Consider the following 13,100-nt stretch of genomic DNA (forward strand, 5'->3'; position numbering starts at 1 on the left):
GGAGGCCGTTACAGTAATCCAGCCGACTTAAAATAGTCCCACGGACTACCTCCGGCCTGGATCGAGCAGGAAGCAGAGGCAAGACTCTGCGGAGCATGCGGAGCAGCATCATACATGTTCCCGTGGTTTTGTTAACATGTAGGTCAAGTTGTAAATTAGGGCCGAACATGACCCCTAAATTACGGGCTGACTCCGATGCCGACACCGGTTCGGAAAAAGTGCTGGGCCAGAAGTCGGTGGGTAAAACCCGCGGGATCCGATCAGTGGAACAGTGAAGCACCTCCGTCTTCGAGCTATTAAATTGCAAAGAATTTGCTTGAAGCCAATCTGCTGTAGCTGCCATGCAGCGATGGAAGGTGTTCAGCGAGATTGCATTGCTTCCTTCCAAGGAAAACACCAGCTGAGTATCGTCGGCATAATTAAATGCCGAGACCCCAAAAGATTTTATTAGCTGGACAAGTGGACGGAGGTACAGATTAAACAATAGCGGGCTGATGGCCGAGCCCTGTGGCACACCCTGTCCGATTTTCCTTGGTTCCGAGCTGAAAGGCGGAAGTGACACCAACTGTTGCCTGCCCTCGAGATATGACATCAGCCAGTCTCTGGCCCCCTCGCAAATCCCGCACTCTTCCAGCCTCTGAACCAGGGTCCGATGGCAGACCGTGTCGAACGCGGCCGACATGTCGAGCAGCACCAAAAAGGCTGCCCGACCACTGTCGACACGCGAACGCAGGTTATCCAACACGGTCACAAGTGCGGTCTCCGTCCCGTGACCAGGTCGGAAGCCAAACTGGGCCTCATCGAACCACCCAATATGTTCCAGGTAGCCGGAGAGAGAGCGAGTTACCCATTTCTCCAGGATCTTGATTGGAAAAGGGAGCAAGGAAATCGGCCTGTAGTTGGATATATTGTGTGATACGGTGGGTGGCACGTTATTGTGACATTGAGCACGCTTTGAATGTAGTGAGAATTTATCTACTTAATAGGCAAACATAACAGAGGTGCTGGCTATCTAAGTTACCCATTGCCACCATCCTTTTTCTTTTGAATTAATGCGCCGGGGGCTGCGTTGCAGAGAGGTGTAAAAAGGAGCGTGGCCTCATTACATCTCTCTGCATCGCAGCCCCCAGCGCGTTCCCTGGGGGGAACTAAATCCCCTTGAATACTAGGGCTCCCTGGGGGCCAACTAGCCCACCGGGAACCTCCAGTATTTGCCAGGAGCTGCGTTGCAGAGAGGTGTAATGAGGCCACGCCCCTTTTTACACCTCTCTGCAATGCAGCTCCTTTGCGCATACTGGAGGTCCCTGGTGGGTTACCTGGCCCACAGGGACCCCCAGTATTCAAGGGGAATTACTTCCCCCTCTACAAACGCGCCATGGGGGCATGTTTGCAGAGTGGTGCAGGGAGGGGTCGTGGCCTCCTCCCCATCCCGTTTAAAAAAAAAAATGTTTTTAAGAAGGGGTGCTGTGTAGCCCCCCTTCTTTTTCTTTTTTTTGGGCCCTGGGGACCCCATCCCCCAGGGCCTGACCCCCAAAATGTATTTATTTTTTAACGGGAAGGGAGCCGCGTGGCCCCCCTCCCATGGCTAATCCAGGCACCGGGGACCCCATCCCCCGGGGCATGCCACATTTTATATTTTTTTATAAAAAAAATTTATAAGATGGGGTCCCTGGGGCCACTTAAGGCCCCAGGGACCCCATCCCCCGGGGCCGACCTACATCCTTTTTAAAAAATTATTATTATTTGGGGAGGGGGGTCACGTGGCCCCCCTCCCGGGCCACTTCTGGCCCCAGGACGCCATCCCCTGGGGCCTAACCCTCCACGTTGGGGGCCTTGGGGTTGTCCCCAAGCCCCCCAAGCAGTGGCATAACTAAACTTGAGGGGGCCCCCCTGCGAAGTACATAGAGGGGGCCCCGGCCCACCACCTACCACTTTGCACCACAGCCCAAAAATCTGATATATTTTAATTTGAAACCTCCAACATTCTATATTGTCTTGATCAAAGTTCTAATAAGAAAGTGGGAAACACTCAACATATAAAATACCCCATTTGTAACATTGCCAACAGTAGACTATTTAACTGAGACTGCAATCAGAGCAATGCCAAGGGGTGGACCTATTGTATCAGGGAATGCCTATTGCTAAATAACAACCATGAAGGATCTGAGTTAGAATTATATTGATGGACAGATCTTGAAACTTTCAAAGTCTAACCTAACCCTGCAATTACACATTCTCGACTGACAATATACATGAGTACACAAGCTATAAAATAGCATCCTGCCAACTCCAAGAGAAATAAACACAAATTATCTACAGGCCACACACTTGTGACTGTCAAGCGTTGTGCATGATAATAACGTCAACTGAGGCAATTTCAAATCCTACCATCATGTCTTAATGAGTAAGCAGAACAAAAACAAGCAAGCAGGAGGCTGAGGATAAAACTGCTTGGATGTTTCAGAACATTGATGTAGGTGTTTTTCAGTTTGAAGGTATTGTTTCTAATGTAAGCAATGCTAATTACAAGATTGAAAGCCTACGTATTACAAGCAAATGCAATCAACACCATAAATAGCACAGAATGTAGAATAAAAACAAACCATATCAGCAAGCACCTAATAACAGAATCGATACAAACTGTAGTTGGTAATGCAAAGGAAAAAGTGCAAATACTTTCAAAGTGCATAATAAAGCAATCACAGTCCAGCAATATACAAAATAATCAAGCAGGCTTTGTAAAACAATCCCTCTTTCTTCTTGCATCAAGGTGATCCAGGGTCTTCCCTTTTTTGTATCTCCAGCGTTTTCCCAGGTTTGTGTCAATCCATGAATCCTAGTGCAAGTGTCTCCCAGTGTCTACCCTTGTCTGTATCTCCTAGTCTTCATGTCTCCCAGATTCTCTTCGAGTCTCCCAGTGTCTGTGTCTTCCAGTCTCCCAGTGTCTGTGTCTTCCAGTGCTTGCCTATCCAGGAATCCCAGTGTAGGTGTCTCTCAGTGGCTGTGTATTGCAGTATTCATGTCTCTAAGAGTCTTCCTCTTGCTATGTCTTCCAGTGTTTGTGTCTCCCAGTGTCTTCCTTTGTCTGTGTCTTCCAGTGCGTGTGTCTCCCAGTGTTTTCCCAGATTTGTGTCTATCCAGGAATCCCAGTGTAGTTGTCTCCCAGTGGCTGTGTATTGCAGTATTCATGTCTCTAAGCGTCTTCCTCTTTCTATGTCTTCCAGTGTTTGTGTCTTCCAGTGTCTTCCTCTGACTGTAAATCCCAGTCTTCGTGTCTGCCAGTGTCTCTTTGTGTCTCCCAGTGTATGTGTCTTCCAGTGTTTGTGTCTCCAAGTCTTCCCTTCTCTGTGCCTCCCAGTGTTTTCCCATGTTTGTGTCTATCCATGCTAGTATAGGTATCTCCCTGTATCTTTCAGTATTCACGTCTCTTAGTGTCTTACCTTGTCTGTGTCTCCTAGAGCCTGTATCTCCCAGTTCCTCAGTGTTTGTGTCTCCCAGTGTCTTCCTTTGTCTGTGTATCTCAGTGTTTATGTCTCCCAGTGTTTGTTCGTGACTATCAGTCTCTGTGTCGCTCAGTGTTCTTGTCTCCCAGGGTCACTTGTCTGTGTCTCCCAGTGTTTTCCAATGTTTGTGTCAATCCATGAATCCTACTGTAGGTGTCTTCCAGTGTCTGTTTGTGTGTCACAGTGTCTATGTATTCCCGTGTTTATCTCTCCCAGTGTCTGAGTCTCTCAGTTTTCGTGTCTCTCAGGGTCTTCCCTTGTCTGTATCTCCCAATGTTTTCCCATGTTTGTGCCTCTCGGTGTTCGTGTATCCCAGTGTCTTCCTTTGTCTGTGTTTTCCAGTGTTTGTGTCCCCCAGGGTCTTCCTTTTTCTGTGGTATTCCCTTAGGTATGTTTCCATTTATACAGCACGGTGTTAATTGAAGGGAAACAATATGCACCTTTATTGCTTATATCTTTCTCTGGGCATATCCTTGCAAAGTGTGACTCCACGTCAGCGAAGTGAGACAATTCATTTTTTTATTTTGTTTTACAAATCATTATTTTCAGGTGTGTTAATAAAACTGGATCAACTGAAAAGCACCAGGACCACAACACCAAGACGGCATTAGGCCACTCAACTGAAATTCAGCATTATTGATAACATTGAGTTATCTGGGAACTTGCAATCTACGAACCTCGTAGCCACATCACACACAACTGTGACCAATATTGCATGAGTTCTACCTGCAGCCATTTAAAACTACTATATGTTATACCATGTTTAGTTCCAACGAGCATTTTGCAAAACAGTTTGGAAGGCTCTCTGCTATAGTGACAAAGTATACACAATATACTTAAATATACGATTTTAAAAATGTAATTGGTGCCTTTCTTTAGCATTCTTCAATTAACAATAGCTGCACCATTTGCCTTGAGCGCTGAGCAATGTGATGAAATATGTATTATTATCTAATATGATCGGCTTTCACAACACAGTAAACAGGTGTCCATGCTACCATTGAGCCTACTACTCGGCTGACACTTGACATGATCTGGTCACTGATAACTGTAGTGTATCTACACGGAAACCATACATTTGATGAACCATGCCAGCCGCAGCAAAGCAGAATAAGCGACAGCATAAACATTTAAAGAGAAAATCAATTCCACAACTTAGTCTGATCGTAGGCAAGGAGTGTTTTTTTTAGTATCAGTCAATATGGGACCAACTTGTTTTATGCAAAAACAAGCATACAAAAAAAGCAAGCATCTGCCTAACTCACATTCGCTGGAGAGTGGTTCTTAAATTCTGGTGCTCTTCCGAGCATTACGTTTGTGATGTATGGAAGAGGGGAGGAGAGCAAGGTCCATTAATAATAATAAAAAACAGAGATTTTTCTTCCGGCCTATCGTAACAAGCTGGCTCCATCTCCGCTCGATACTGGCCGGGGCACAACAGTTGGGCCTCACTTGCTTCCTCTCACCCTGAGCTTGCTTGTCGCTTCTCCTGCCTTGCCTGTTGAACTCGATATTGTTGCTCTTGTTTGTGTAGCTCATCAAAGTTAGGGACACTGTGGTTTTATGTCAGAGCCTGCATTAAAGTACGCAGCAAGTGGAACATCCATTGTGAGGGGTCTCAGCCAGCAGTAAGCATGACAGTGCAAAAGAGGAGCCCGAGCTTGACGTCTGTACCTGCAGGAGCCTCTTGACGTACTCCGGGAGTCTGGGTGGGAGTTCTTGGATGCCCACCCAGGCGTAACGTACGTAACATTTAAATGAACTATGTCTACGCACCGGCTCTCAATGACTACTGATGGTACAATCTACTGAATGATTTCGAGTTTTAGTTCAAATAAAACGTTGTTTTATTTAACAAATGCTATTTGAGTTCAGTCAAAGAAACGAATGCAGCAACTACTGTGTGCTGAGGGGGCCCCTTGAGCTTAGGGGCTGCCATCACTGTGGGGGCCTTTGTTATGCCCCAGCCCCAACGGTCCCTGCCAGCTCCCCGCATCCTGCGGGAGCCGGCATTGCTTTTCTGCTTGGGGAGCAGTTAACATGCTAACATGCTGCTCCCCATGCAGAAAAGCAATTGGCTTTGGTTTTTGAAAGAGAGAGCAGATTTCCTGCTCTCTCTTTTAAAAACCAAAGCAGTTTGCTATGGTAGGGTGGCAGCCATGAGGCTCCCGCCCTACCATAGCAAACAGTAGTGTCCCGGGGGTGGGCACCCCGGGACACAGCAGGAGCCGGCCCTGGGTGTGGCAGTCCCCAGGCCCATCACAGGCTCCAGGAGGAGGGCTGCGCGGCCCCCCTCCCATCATTTGTAAAGCCCCGGAGGGTGGTGGTCCCCGGGGCTGGAGGTTCCGTCACGGACCCCCTATTTTTAAATATTGGAGCCCAAGGGAGGTGGCGGTCCCCGGAGCGTGTGGGGGGGCATGTCCCCCCACACTTTCTTTGCATAAAGCCTCCGGCATTTGGCTCCCCCAGGGGCTAATTTACATTAAACCGCAGGAGCCGTGCTCTTTTTTTATCAGCAGGGTACGCGTACCCTACACGTATCCCGTGATTGAAAAAAAATCATTTGGGGGGGCCTTGGGGGTCCTTGTGGGACCCCCTAAGCAGGCCTAGGGGGTCAGGGTGTTTCTACCCTGCCCACTTTTCGCATTTTTTGTGTTTCTTTTTATGTTATGTAGAACCGAGGCACAAGATGGCTGCCAACACTCCCTGGTTTGGAGTGTTGACAGCCAATTAGCATAAAGCTTGTGCTTCGGTGGGTACGCGAACTGTACGCGTACCGTACTTCGTCTATAGATATATCTATGATTTTACTTTTGATTTTCTGAGGAACTACTGAACGGATTTACACCATTTAACAAAAAGCGTGATCTGGAAACCAACTCTACCTTTTTGCCAAATTTGGTGTAATTCCGTTCAGCAGTTCGGGCTGTAGCCGTGTCTAAAGGTCCCTATGGAAAATTGCGTGGGGAAAACACGTTTTGGGACCCCTCTTTTTTCTCAGCCCCTGCTTCACGAATCACCCCGAAACTTTCAGGGAAGGAGCGGGGCGCCCCATCTACTTTGAGAATTTCACGAAGATTCGTCAACTGGCACCAACGTTATTCCAAATAGAATATTGCGGATTTCCTATGGAAACTAGGTCCTAACTATAACTACCTACTGGCAACCGCCAGTAGTTAATATATATATATATATATCCACCAAGATTTCCGCGCAGTCCTTAACAGCGTAAAAGCCGACCACAACAGCATGATTTCAGGTCTTTTATTTCCAGGCAAGATGATTTCAACAAGCAGGATGGCATAACGCGTTTCGAGGTCAGTTACCTCTTCATCATATGCATAGTCTCAGGGGTGGGCTCGTTAGACATTTACAACGTAGCTGGGACATTGAAGAAGGACAACAGTCCATACATTTTAAAGAGACAGTCAATAAATGCATTATTCACGGTATTATTCGAGTTAAGGCAAAAAAGTGTCCAAAATCAATCTTTTATATTGTTAAGTGCAGATGTTCACTTTCCATATCGTTGGTTTGCCTTAACCCACTTTTACAGTCTTAAACTCTTAACTTTTACTTCTAGGTCCACAATGCCTCTTACTGCGCTTCCAGCATTATTCCCTTCTCCAATGTCGATCGTGGCAAACTCTCCACAGCGTCAGCCCTAGCCAATTACAATATGCTTTCAATCGGCAGAGTTTAATTCTCATTTTAATCCGATGGCCAGAGCGACACCGGAGCAGGTTACGACCACCCCGGATAACATCTCCTTACTTGCCGTCACGGAATTGTTCACAAATTCATGTTGTGCTTTTAGGAAGTCCTTAAGCAAACTCTAGCTGTTTCATAAGTTTACGTCAATGGTGAGGCGGGCCACACACGGGGCCCTTCCATTCAGCCCTTTCAGTAACAAATGTTTTCAGCCGGCGGGCGCTTCTATACATGTTTCTCACAAAACTGCAAAATCCTGACAAAAGAAGCGCCTCTCCCTTGCGAGTCTGGGTCGGTTCACGGGGTGTGTCAGACACTCCAAAAAATCCACCAAGATTTACGCGCAGCCCTTAGCAGCGTAAAAGCCGACCACAACAGCATGATTTCAGGTCTTTTATTTCCAGGCAAGATGATTTCAACAAGCAGGATGGCATAACGCATTTCGAGGTCAGTTACCTCTTCATCATATGCATAGTCTCAGGGGTGGGCTCGTTAGACATTTAAAACGTAGCTGGGACATTGAAGAAGGACAACAGTCCATACATTTTAAAGATATACATATATATATTTTTTTTTATTATTATTTTTTTTCTCCACGGGCTCCTGCAGCTTGTTGCGAGCTGTCGTCTGGCGGTTCGAGTCAGGACACCGGAAGTCCCAAAGGCTTAATTGTTGAAACGCGTTGCTTTCTTGCCATTAATTAATACTTTTTCTACTGCAAACAGAGGCGTTCGAGTCGTTTGTGTTTGTATTTGTCGAACGGTGGAAAGGATAAATATATATATATATATATATATATATACTCCACGTTCGTCTAAGAGAATCCACCACCTCCAGAACAGATAATCCACCGCCCTCTGTCCTGGAGGCGGTGGATTCTCTTAGGCGAATGTGGAATATATATATATATAAATATACACTCCACGGTCGCCTAAGAGAATCCACCACCTCCAGAACAGAGGGCGGTGGATTATCTTAGGTGAACGTGGAGTATATATATATATATATATATATATGTATATATATATATTACCTACTGGCGGTCGCCAGTAGGTATATATAGTTAGGATTTTTTCTCTATGGGATTTTTGAAAATTCTATGTCTAATAACTTTGGCGTTTGTGGACGGAATTGGCTGACATTTTCTGGAAAATGGAACATTTTGTTTCTGAGCAGCCCCTGGAAATTTGGGGGGGGTTCGTCAAGGGGGGGCCGAGAAAAAAGGGGGGTCCCAAAACGTGTTTTTAACATTGAGTTTTCCATAGGGCGGTTGGCCTCACTTTTAGCCCGAACGGCTGAATGGATTTCCACAAAACTTGGCAAAATTGTAGGGACTGGTAGCCCGATGTGCCTTTGCTAGGTCTCAATATATGTGCTTCAGTGGATTTTGAGAAATGAACGTTCAAAAAAAGATATATATCTGTAACAGCGGACCGGGCAGCGCTCCGGTTCGCGGACTTTTCGCGGTACGGAGCTTTGTGAAGCGAAGCTGATTGGTTTTCCGGCGTCTGTGAACATTCCAAACAGTCCGTAGCGGCCGCCATCTTGTCTCTCGGTAGGATCGAGAGACAAGAGGAGGCCAAAGCGAAGGGGCAAATGACCATAAGGGGGCATAGTAGATCCTCGCTGACCCCCTAGGTTTGATGTGGAGGTTTTAAAAGGGCCCCGCGGGGCAAAAAATAATAATAATAATAATAATCGAACGGCTGAATGGATTTGCACGAAACTTGGCAAAATATTAGGGACTGGTAGCCCGATGTGCCTTTGCTAGGTCTCAATATATGTACTCCAGTGGATTTTGAGAAATTAACGTTCAAAAAAAGATATATATCTGTAACAGCGCTCCGCTTCACGTACTTTTCGCGTTACGGAGCTTTGCGAAGCTGATTGGTTCTCCGGCGTCTGTAAACATTCCAAACAGTCCGTAGCGGCCGCCATCTTGTCTCTCGGTAGGATCGAGAGACAAGAGGAGGCCAAAGCGAAGGGGCAAATGACCATAAGGGGGCATAGTAGATCCTCCCTGACCTCTTAGGTTTGATGTACCATTTTGCCAAGTTTGGTGTAATTCCGTTCAGCCATTCAGGCTGTAGACGTATGTAAATGTCCTATGGAAAATTGCATGGGGAAAACACATTTGAAAGTGTTGAAATTTAGAACCAATTAAAATGTTACTTTGGTTTTGTATTTGTGTGTGATGAAAGTTAATTGGTTATGTATATATCTCAAATGAGAGGAAACCACAGCCATTTTGTGATACTACTGTCTGAGGTACATTTGTGAGGAATTTTTGGTGGTCAATTTTTGGTGTTTGATTTACACAGTACTAACACTTCTCCTACTTTTAAAAAGGTGAGTTGTTAATTTGTAAGGGGAACTATGTTGTACACTTGAAGATAATTTGAAAAATGTTTTCTGTTATTTACTTGCAGTCCTTCTGTTATACTAAATACTTGATAAAGTTAGTTTTATATTATGTATTACTAAAAACGATAAATGAAAGTGATTATTTTTTTCTGCAATTTACAGCAAGCAATTTCAAAATAAAATGGCTCACAATGAAGAGACCGTGGCAATTTCTTTTGAATTATCCACTACATTGATTGAAATTGACAGCACCAATAATGAAATATTGTCACAAGGAGGAGATGACATGAATGATTTTTTTGATCAATCTGTTGATGGCGAATTTATCGAATGTTTGGAGACCATAGAGTTACAAGAATCATCATTCTAGACTTTTAATGAGGAGATTCCAGATGAGATGATTGAAGAGGAAATTCCTGATGAGGACATGTTACTAGTTCTTTCAAATTATGAAAATTCAGAAGAATACATTTATATTTAGAAATCAAAAATTGTTTGAGACATTATTCATTTTTATTTTTAATTTATGAGGTTGTAGCGAAGTGATTGTAGTATAAAATGAGACTTATAGTATAGAGTGCAACATTTTTATGTTACATGGTAAGTTTACTCATATTTACTTCCCTTCTACCACTATATTATCTCCAATGTGTATTTGACATCTCTTCTTCATCTCCGGCCTCCTTTCTCTCACTGTGTGTCTCTGATGCATCTTATCGCTGCTATTTTGTGTAATTACAGAAGAGAGTAAAATAAAATAGTTCGGAACGTGAAAAGGGGGCAAAGTAGAGTACCCCTCACCCCCTAGGCCTTCTCAGGCGGTCCCAAAAGGATCAGTTTCTGCTTTCCTGAGAGATTATGGTATGAGTTCCATATACCACAATAACTTGCATTACAACATGCAAGATATATATCTCCTATTACCAAGTTTTGGAGATATTCGCGCTAAGCGCGAATATCTCCAAAAACTAACACCTGCCCTGAGCAGTTCTTAGCCATGTTATCCAATGGCAGGTGGATAACATGGCTAAGAGCATTAGCTCGGTAATGCATGAATATCGCTGACTTTTTAGCGATATTCATGCATTGCGGCCATTTTTTATCGCATTTGCGATAAACCTTGATAATAGCAAGGTTTATCTTCGATAATTTCTGACGATGCTTAGCGGTAAAAAATTCGTTGGTAAGCATCGTTAGCGATAAATATCGCTTAACTTTGGTAATATGCACCAACGTCTGTTAACGTTCGATTCGAAGGAAATGAGGAAGTGTTGAAAAACATTGCTTGCGCCATCTTGCCTTTTTTGAAATGCCACACTTTTGTCGTGCACGGCAGCCATTTTAGATGCCTTGACCAGACCCACTCTCTGCACGCTGTCGATTCGTAGCATGGCTCCCCACCCTCGCAAGCATCTTCCCCAGGCACTGGTCACCCCCGCTCTCTGTCTTATGCATGGGCAATAAACCTCCCCCCATCTGCGCTGCTCTTCCCTGAGAATCACACTCTGTGCCCGCCCGACACCTCCCTTTCGCCCTATTCACTACCGCACCCTCTGACACTCCTCTTCCTCTGTGTCCGATTGTCCAGGCTATCAGCTAGCCCTGCAGATGTAGTTTATGGCCCCAGCTGTAAAGAATCACCCCTCTTCAAAGGAGTTATAGTAGATCAAGGCCCACACCCGATGAGATCCGTCACACCACACATGTTCCTACTATCTGAAAACCATCCTATATTGTGATTGGGGAGGGGACCGAGCCTGAAGCGGAAGATTCCAGGGATGACTCTTTGTACATCAAAGTTTTTACATTTATGTGTCACATTAAAAATATATAGCACTCCAACAAAGTAGTAGGATTATAAAACTTTAATAACTTATAAATATATACAACAAAACAAAAACAGTAAAAACATTTAAACAACGAAGAGACCGTGGCAATTTCTTTTGAATTATCCAATACATTTATTGAAATTGACAGCACCAATAATGAAATATTCTCACAAGGAGGAGATGACTTGAATGATTTTTTTGATCAATCTCTTGATGGCGAATTTATCGAATGTTTGGAGACCATAGAGTTACAAGAATCATCATTGCAGACTTTTCATGAGGAAATTCCTGATGAGGACATGTTACTAGTTCTTTCAAATTATGAAAATTCAGAAGATGTTGCCTGGGTGCCGCACTGATTTGGGTATCCGGCGTGGGGCGTCCCGGGGGGTGGATTGTCAGTAGCGGTCTGTTGTGCGAATAGTTCCAAGGCAGCAGAAAGCGCTGAAATCTGGATGTCACGAAGGTGATGTCTAGTAAGTTGCCGCCCAGCAAATAACGGCGTGGGGCGCCGCGGGGGTGAGTGAGTCCAGTAGGCACCACAGCTATTCTTACCGGCATTTCAGAATTACTGCTGGGGACAATGCCTGTGCTGTAGCAGGGTCACAGCAGAAACAAAAAGGATTCTGTTGAAGATGTTGTTGGTTTTCAATTTGAAAACAGTTCTGGTGTCAACTGCTATGCTAATGTAGTGGTTAATGTTTTGTTTTCTCTAGAAAATGTAAAAGAGGGGGAGGCAGTCCAAAGTTCTGGTAAAAGGGCAAAGGAAAGGATCGGTGGTTTGAACTATCAGTCAAAAAGGGGAGGGGGTGCAACAATTTTTCCTACCGGGTCACAGTGTGCTTTCACCGGAACTGAGGTCTGCAGGATTCTAGTCATTCAAAGTGAGGCTGGCGCCAGCATGGGAGCGCCGACGTCCCGCGGATACAGTTTCGTCACTCCACGGGCGATCATGGCAGTCATTCCCCATCGGGGGTGTCTGCGGGGGTCGGAGACTCCCGCGGCTCCTCTAGAATCTTCAAGGTCGTGGAGGACTACGGTGGTGGAGTCAACCAGTGACCGGGCCATTTCTTTATGCTGGGCCCGCTCTTGCCAGGTCGACCGCCATTTTGAGAGTTCGGTAGCTACTGGCGATCGCGGGGTCAAATGAGCGGATGGGCTCCACCCTGCCGGGCGAGACGTTGCAGCATCGCCACAGTGGAAGAACCCTTTTCCGGGCGCCTGGAGCGCTGAGGGTGCAGGTGGGAAGCCTCCACTGGGGAGGCGGGAGAGGCCTGTTCGCACCGTCTCTCCCTCCCAGTGCACCCCACGGCGTCTCGCTTGAGATTTGTTATGGCCGGACCAGGCGATGAGGACGAGGGGGGGGGGGGTCGGAGGCATGTGAAAGACATCCCCCCCAGTGTTGTCAAAGCCATTATTGAAGAAAGAAGAAATGTCCCGTCCGTCTTCGGGCCGGGCTTCTGGTGGATGTCGGCCGGACGCCCCTTGCTCTGGCCCCATGAACGGGTTCCTTGGTTTATCGGCTGCAGCCGGATCCCATCGGCCCCGGCCGTTGGTGGCCGGACCGGTAGAGAATGTGGCGGGACTACCTGCAACTGTCTGGGCCACCGCGGCCGGACTGGGAGAGAGAGGAGAGGGTCGAGGACACGGACATTCCCCCCCCTGCAACTCTCCAGCGTTGTCAATCCCCCTG

Source organism: Lissotriton helveticus, chromosome 2_1, assembly GCF_964261635.1.
Source record: "Lissotriton helveticus chromosome 2_1, aLisHel1.1, whole genome shotgun sequence".
NCBI lineage: Eukaryota > Metazoa > Chordata > Amphibia > Caudata > Salamandridae > Lissotriton > Lissotriton helveticus.